Below are 9,192 nucleotides of genomic sequence, written 5' to 3'. Positions count from 1 at the left end.
CCTGCATACAGATTTCTCAAGAGGCAGGTCAGGTGGTCTGGTATTCCCATCTCTTTCAGAATTTTCCACAGTTTATTGTGATCCACACAGTCAAAGGCTTTGGCATAGTCAATCAAGCAGAAATAGATGTTTTTTTGGAACTCTCTTGCTTTTTCCATGATCTGGCGGATGTTGGCAATTTGATCTCTGGTTCCTCTGCCTTTTCTAAAACCAGCTTGAGCATCAGAAAGTTCATGGTTCACGTATTCTCCTGGCTTGGAGAATTTAGAGAATTACTTTACTAGCATGTGAGATGAGTGCAATTGTGCGGTAGTTTGAGCATTCTTTGGCATTGCCTTTCTTTGGGATTGGAATGAAAACTGACATTTTCCAGTCCTGTGGCCACTGCTGAGTTTTCCAAATTTGCTAGCATAATGAGTGCAGCACTTTCACAGCATCATCTTTCAGGATTTGAAATAGCTCAGCTGGAATTCCATCACCGCAACTAGCTTTGTTTGTAGTGATGCTTTCTAAGGCCCACCTGACTTCACATTCCAGGATGTCTGGCTCTAGATGAGTGATCACACCATTGTGATTATCCAGGTCATGAAGATCTTTTTTGTACAGTTCTTCTGTGTATTCTTGCCATCTCTTCTTAATATCTTCTGCTTCTGTTAGGTCCATACCATTTCTGTCCTTTATCGAGGCCATCCTTGCATGAAATGTTCCCTTGTTATCTCTAATTTTCTTGAAGAGATCTCTAGTCTTTCCCATTCTGTTCTTTCCCTCTATTTCTTTGCATTGATTGCTGAAGAAGGCTTTCTTATTTCTCCTTGCTATTCTTTGCAACTCTGCATTCAGATGCTTATATCTTTCCTCTTCTCCTTCCCAATGTCTATTTTGTTCTAATTGTCTGAAAAATGTCCTTTTCAACTGGCTGTAACTGCAAGATCCACACTCTACATTTGCTATGGTTCAAATATAATACTTTAACTTTAATTTCTCTAATCTGTATTTGAATTATGGTTTAGGTGACCTTTGAAAAATCAAAGTGCTATAAGGTTTCCTTCACAAACACTCTACTGCTTCCACAAAACTGGTGGATTAAATGTGTTGACAATGCTTGAGTAGGGAGGGACTGCAATTGAAAATGGATGTTAAGGGGATGGTTTTGTGATACATCCTTTGCATAGATAAAGGAAAATGAAGCCAAATAGATGTGGCCCTTTGGGGTCTTCCTGAGTTTGCTGGAGGAAATTTTGGATATTGGCAGAAAATTGAGGAGGGTTGTAGGAATAATTAAACATATCTGCTACTTTCTAAATTAAGTTTTTGTATGCAAAGCTAAGACTATATAGCCTAAAGAGTTGGGGGAAGGAGAGGAAAGACTCTAGCTACAAGTGTTTGTTTTCCTTTTACTAAAGTGAAACAACACCAGAAAATTACTAGAGCTAATCAATGAATATAGTAAAGTTGCAGGATATAAAATCAACACACAGAAATCCCTTGCATTCCTATACACTAATAATGAGAAAATAGAAAGAGAAATTAAGGAAACAATTCCATTCATCATTGCAACAAAAAGAATAAAATACTTAGGAATATATCTACCTATAGAAACTAAAGACCTATATATAGAAAACTATAAAACACTGGTGAAAGAAATCAAAGAGGTCACTAATAGATGGAGAACTATACCATGTTCATGGATCAGAAGAATCAATTTAGTGAAAATGAGTATACTACCTAAAACAATTTATAGATTCAATGCAATCCTTATCAAGCTACCAATGGTATTTTTCACAGAGCTAGAACAAATAATTTCACAGTTTGTATGGAAATACAAAAAACCTCGAATAGCCAAAGCAATCTTGAGAAAGAAGAATGGAACTGGAGGAATCAACCTGCCTGACTTCAGGTTCTACTACAAAGCCACAGTCATTAAGACAGTATGGTACTGGCACAAAGACAGAAATATTGATCAATGGAACAAAATAGAAAGCCCAGAGATAAATCCATGCACCTATGGACACCTTATCTTTAACAAAGGAGGCAAGAAGGTTAAAAGACAATCTCTTTAACAAGTGGTGCTGAGAAAACTGGTCGACTACTTGTAAAAGAATGAAACTAGAACACTTTCTAACACCATACACAAAAATAAACTCAAAATGTATTAAAGATCTAAATGTAAGACCAGAAACTATAAAACTCCTAGAGGAGAACATAGGCAAAACACTCTTCGACATAAATCACAGCAGGATCCTCTATGACCCACCTCCTAGAATATTGGAAATCAAAGCAAAAATAAATAAATGGGACCTAGTTAAACTTAAAAGCTTCTGCACAACAAAGGAAACTATAAGCAAGGTGAAAAGACAGCCTTCAGAATGAGAGAAAATAATAGCAAATGAAGCAACTGACAAACAACTAATCTCAAAAATATACAAGCAACTCCTGCAGCTCAATTCCAGAAAAATAAATGACCCAATCAAAAAATGGGCCAAAGAACTAAATAGACATTTCTCCAAAGAAGACATACAGATGGCTAGCAAACACATGAAAAGATGTTCAACATCACTCATTATCAGAGAAATGCAAATCAAAACCACAATGAGGTACCATTTCACGCCAGTCAGAATGGCTGCGACCCAAAAGTCTACAAGCAGTAAATGCTGGAGAGGGTGTGGAGAAAAGGGAACCCTCTTGGATTGTTGGTGGGAATGCAAACTAGTACAGCCACTATGGAGAACAGTGTGGAGATTCCTTAAAAAACTGGAAATAGAACTGCCTTATGACCCAGCAATCCCACTGCTGGGCAGACACATGGAGGAAACCAGAATTGAAAGAGACAAGTGTACCCCAATGTTCATCGCAGCACTGCTTATAATAGCCAGGACATGGAAGCAAGCTAGATGTCCATCAGCAGATGAACGGATAAGAAAGCTGTGGTACATATACACAATGGAGTATTACTCAGCCATTAAAAGGAATACATTTGAATCAGTTCTAATGAGGTGGATGAAACTGGAGCCTATTATACAGAATGAAGTAAGCCAGAAAGAAAAACACCAATACAGTATACTAATGCATTTATATGGAATTTAGAAAGATGGTAACGATAACCCTGTATGCAAGACAGCAAAAGAGACACAGATGTATAGAACAGCCTTTTGGACTCTGTGGGAGAGGGCGAGGGTGGGCTGATTTGGGAGAATGGCATTGAAACATGTATAATATCATATATGAAACAAATCGCCAGTCCAGGTTCAATGCATGATACTGGATGCTTGGGGCTGGTGCACTGAGATGACCCAGAAGGATGGTACAGGGAGGGCAGAGGGAGGGGTGTTCAGGATGGGGAGCACGTGTATACCTGTGGCAGATTCATGTTGATGTATGGCAAAACCAATACAAAATTGTAAAGTAATTAACCTCCAAATAAAATAAATAAATTTATATTTAAAAAATTAAAGTGAGACAACATTATACGATGCCTTTGTTTTCTAAAATTGTGTAGCAAGAAGTATTGATTAGAGGAGGAAATCAGAGGGGGTCTTATTTTACTGGCAAAGGGGAAAGCTTCAAGTTGGTAAATTAAAAAAAAAATCTAATTGGTTAATACAGAAGAAACTGAAGGACTCAGCAAACCTTGTCTAAAACATAGAAAACAAAAATGAAGGAAACTAAGAATAAAGTGTGTCAGAGGCTAAAAACAGTGGAGGCATAATCACATGGAGTATTCCAGTATTGGCTGTTCTGAGCATATACCAATTTTCAATGGAATCCTCTCCTTACTTCAGTTCATTTCAGTTCAGTCTCTCAGTCGTATCTGACTCTTTGAGACCCCATGAATCGCAGCACGCTAGGCCTCCCTGTTCATCACCAGCTCCTGGAGTTCACCCAGACTCACGTCCATCAAGTCCATGATGCCATCCAGCCATCTCATCCTCGGTCGTCCCCTTCTCCTCCTGTCCCCAATCCCTCCCAGCATCAGAGCCTTTTCCAATGAGTCAACTCTTCTCATGAGGTGGCCATGAGTTTCAGTTTCAGCATCATTCCTTCCAAGGAAATCCCAGGGTTGATCTCCTTCAGAATGGATTGGTTGGATCTCCCTGCAGTCCAAGGGACTCTCAAGAGTCTTCTCCAACACCACAGTTCAAAAGCATCAATTCTTCGGCACTCAGCCTTCTTCACAGTCCAACTCTCACATCCATACATGACCACAGGAAAAACCATAGCCTTGACTAGACGGGCCTTAGTCGGCAAAGTAATATCTCCGCTTTTGAATATACTATCTAGGTTGGTCATAACTTTTCTTCCAAGGAGTAAGTGTCTTTTAATTTCATGGCTGCAGTCACCATCTGCAGTGATTTTGGAGCCCCCAAAAATGAAGTCTGACACTGTTTCTACTGTTTCCCCATCTATTTCCCATGAAGTGATGGGACGAGATACCATGATCTTCGTTTTCTGAATGTTGAGCTTTAGGCCAACTTTTTTGCTCTCCTCTGGAGACAGGGATCAAGACCATCCCCATGGAAAAGAAATGAAAAAAGCAAAATGGCTGTCTGGGGAGGCCTTACAAATAGCTGTGACAAGCAGAGAAGTGAAAAGCAAAGGAGAAAAGGAAAGATATAAGCATCTGAATGCAGAGTTCCAAAGAATAGTAAGAATAGATAAGAATGCCTTCTTCAGCGTGATCAATGCAAAGAAATAGAGGAAAAGAACAGAATGGGAAAGACTAGAGGTCTCCTCAAGAAAACTAGAGATAACAGGGGAACATTTCATGCAAAGATGGGCTCAATAAAGGACAGAAATGGTATGGACCTAACAGAAGCAGAAGATACTAAGAAGAGGTGGCAAGAATACATGGAAGAACTGTACAAAAAAGATCTTCACGACCCAGATAATCATGATGATGTGATCACTAATCTAGAGCCAGACATCTTGGAATGTGAAATCATCTCCTTATGCTAATAGAATTATAGTAAAAAAGTAGACAATCTGCCTTACATAGTTTAGTTTTAGTCCCAAGCACTTAAGCCTCAAACAACAAAATGGAAGTCATGCAGTTACAGACTTACCCTCTTTAGTGACCATCTATTGTTACCTGAGTGTTTGTTCCTTGACTGGCTGCTCCTTACACAGTTTACCAAAGTGTTCCTTTCAACTGCAAACTCTCCTTAAAAAGCCCTTGTCTCCAGAAAGAAGAACCACAGTAATGTTTTGGTATACTTAAGAGACTGGCATTCCCTTCCCTTCATCTAACTCTCCTAATGTAACATCAGTCTATATTGTTGACCATGTCACAAGTGACAAACATTTCATATGGTATCAGGGAAGCATGCAATGGCCCACTGATTGTTTAAAATAAATCCTGGTGTGTATTTAAAGTTAGTTTAAATAAATCCTCGAGTCATGTCCAAATCTTTGCAACTCTATAGACTGTAGTTCATCACGTTCCTTCATCCATTGGATTTTCCAGGCAAAGAATACTGGAGTGGGTTGCCATTTCCTACTCCAAAGGATCTTCCCAACCCAGGGATCAAACCCGTGTCTCTTATGTCTCCTGCATTGGCAGTGTTAGGTAATTAGAATAGAAAAAAGGAGTCCAGAATGGCAGAAAAGGGAAGGGAAAAGCCCACAAAAATAGAACAAAGGAAGGTCTCAGGACCAGAGTGAGGACCTCAGGTAAAACAAACAGCACTCCTGGCTAGCTCAATTTACATAGGGCAGGCCCAGTGGGAGGAGAAAAAAACATATAAAAAGAGGAACCAAAATTGGGCTGGGGAGCTCTCTTCTCTTCGTATCTTTTGGGTCGGCATGCCCTCACACCCTGAGGATGTATTTTGCTAAATAAAACTGAGCTGTAACACAGAGCTGTGACACTGGTCCGTCCAAGGGCTATCCTCTGGTCCATCTGTCACTTCAAATTTTTGTTGCAGTGAGACAGAACCAAGGAAATTATACACTCCCCCGACATCTATGGTGCCATTTCTCACATTTAACCTGGCTGAAACAACCTCGGCGCAGCCCCCACAAGGAGGAGGCCAAGCACAACAGGAGCCCACCTTAGTAAAAGCTCCCACAGTGGAAGCTGAACGTGAAGAAAACCCAGGGCAGGGGAAGTGACAAGAAGCCCAGTGTGCTGGGAACTGGGACAGCGAAAAATGAACTGAGCAGAAAGTTCACATAGCTCAGTCTCAGATTCCAGAAGACCTCCTGCTAAGGTAGGAGGTCCTCGCTCCTGTGGCTGGAAGGACATATGCCTAACAAAATCTTAATTCGTTTATAATCTCTCGTTTCTTGTTTTCTCAAACGCCCTGCCAACAGGTGAGCAGCAGTGGGGGCAACTGAGGGACTCTGGAGAGGCTATCCTCAGTGTGTCCTGAAGGCTCCACTATCCTCTGCACTTTAATAGCTGTTACCCAAGCCGGTGGGTGTTCTTCTGTCCTTAATCTTCTTTGTGCCATGGATCAGGTCAATGAAAACTGTGAGCACAGGTCAGGTATATAGCAGATTTTCTGGCTGGTTGTGAAGGGGATTCCTCAGCACGTTTTTCCCACTGCTTTTTCCTCTTGTCCTTCAGCTCCTCTCTCCCGGGACTTGAGCCCGGCCAAAACCCATGGTGCCTGGCTTCAGGGCCTAATGAAGCTCAGGCTCTGATGTCTCATTGCAAAAATTCAGTTAGAGACACAGCAATAGTTAAGAGGTGGATTTGTTCTGATATAGAAAGAAGCACACTCCGCAGGGTGTGGACCATTGCAGAGGGCAAGTGCTGTGGGTGTGGAATGTGGTGTGGCTAGTTTTTGCCAGCTAGGTGAATTCATATGCTGAGTGGGAGGATCACTCCAACCATTGGGGAACCACCCACTCCTGTCTTTTGACAGTGACTTGGAACTGTACTGCCACCTCTGGGTGTACCATTTAGCTTACAGATTTGGGATCAAGGTTTAGTTGAATTTGACTTGTCATTTTGGACCCATTTAATTTTAATTGGTTTATGTTATGCCCTTGCCCTATGTCATTGTTTCAAAAGTTGTGCCCTGCCCCCTTCCCTCCTGTTTCATTCTCTTTCCCTGAGCCCCGTCCAAGCCCACAATGTTGCCTCTATAATCTTCTGGATGGACAACCAGAAAATAGCTGGCCCATGGGAGGGAAATACTGTATAATATCCACTCCCTCTATATTCAGGCCTTCATCTTCTATGTTTCCTACATGTGCAACAACAGCATCTCTCAGTGGACCTGCTAGGGCTGGTGACAGGCACACAATGCCTGCTAGAAGTCCATCTTTTTGCCATCCCTTCAAAGGCAATTGGGCTTCCAGGTATAACGTTTGCCACTTTGGGAGTTAGCCCTGCAGGCAGTTTGGGCCCAAATCCTTACCACCCTTCTAAATTTCCAAACATACCCCAGGATCAAATCTCCACTCCACTCTTACGGAACATCTGGTCTGTGGCCTCTTATCAGTTTGTTCTTAAGCCTCTTACTAACTACTACAACCAGGACCTTGCTCACTTGTGGGCAACGTTGTTCCACCCCGCTTATTATTAAATACTCTTAATGCCCCTAACAGGAGCAGATAACCCACTCCTTTGTCATTACTTTTGTTGTTATCTAAAATGGGTCTATAACAATGAAATGTTTACCACTGGAGACATTCTAACCTGCTTTTATGGAAGACTAGGGGAGGAAATCAGTGACTTACATTCCCTTAGAGCAGTAAGAGGATAAGGCTTATAGCTGCTTCAGCAGGTTCCGGTCTCAGGACAGAGGCTTGGATTGCTTCACATTGTGATATCTATTCCCATCAGCAGTGAGTTAAAATTACAACCCCTTAATCCTGCCCAGCACTGGTCATGCTGGAGACCGGTCCGGGGCCCCAGGAGGTCAACCTGCCTCAACCTGCCTAGGGATATGGTCCTCAAAAAGTTGTCATGCCTCAATCTGCTTGGGGAATCTGCCAGTCCAGGGATCCCAGGAGATCGACACACCTCAACCTGCCCAGGGACCCAGTTCTTGGTAGATCCACCTGCCTCAACCTGGCTGGGGATTCGATCTCCAAAAGGCTGTCATGCCTCAGCCTGCCTGGGGATCTGCATCCTGACCTGGGGCTGCCTGGCTCTCAGGTTGCAACAGTACTGGGTAGAATAGGCTTCGAAAAGACTCACCCTTAAGGAAGTCCACTCATGGAAATTGAAGGAGGTCTATTAGCTTTTTTTTTTTCTTTTCTTCCCTGTTATCACTGTCTTTCAGATGGGAAATAACCAATGCACTTCCCGACAGATGCCCTTGATATGCATCCTTGATAACTGGAAGTTGTTCAATCCTCTAACTCTAAGGAGAATTTGCTTAAAATTCTTTTTGCCGCTGTGTGGCCATGGTATCCTCTGGGGAACAAGGAACATTGGCCTGAGGATGGGAGTTTAAATTACAATACCATCCTGCAGCCAGACTTATTCTGAAAAAGACAAGGCAAATGGACAGAGATGCCCTATGTCCAAATTTTCTTCCAACTAAGAGGTATGAAGGAACTCTGGCTTAAGTATGGGATTGTTGTATGCCCTAAAAGTGAGCCTAATAGGCAAATAGTGTTAGGCACAGACAACCAAGAGAAGGGAAACACCGCCCCCCCGGCCCCAACCATGAAAGCTCACCTCCTACAGCTCCCGAGTTGCCTGGTGCTCCTTCCTTGTATCTAAACATGCCCCCATATCCGGGAGCACTCCCTCCACAAAAGCCAAATTGAGTATGTCACTTAGTTGAAACTGGAGGAGAATTTGGACCAACCAGGGTCCATAAGCCTTTCTCCCTCTTAGAACTAAGACAGATCAAACAAGACTTGGGAAGCTATACAGACGACCCAGGCAAATATATAGATACATTCCAACACATTACCTTGGCCTTTGACTTGATGTGGAAGGACATTATGGTCTTATTTAGTCAAACTTTATCTGACCTTGAGCATGCTAGGGTCTTAAAGGAAGCCCAATTGTATGCTATGGGGCTTCACATGTCAAGTGATAAATAACCCAGTAGGGGAAACTGCAGTCCCCTCCTCAGATCCTAATTGAAATTATAATGACCCTGAGCACATTTGGGAAAGGGATCATTTTCTGATCTGTGTGAAGGCAGGACTGAATGCAGCCCAGCAAAAAGAAATCAGTTATGCCCACATCTCAGCAATAACAAAGGAACCCAATGAGAACCCCAC

The sequence above is a fragment of the Capricornis sumatraensis genome, chromosome 1, assembly GCF_032405125.1.
Source record: "Capricornis sumatraensis isolate serow.1 chromosome 1, serow.2, whole genome shotgun sequence".
Taxonomy (NCBI): Eukaryota; Metazoa; Chordata; class Mammalia; order Artiodactyla; family Bovidae; genus Capricornis; species Capricornis sumatraensis.
Note: the sequence above shows the minus strand (reverse complement) of the source record.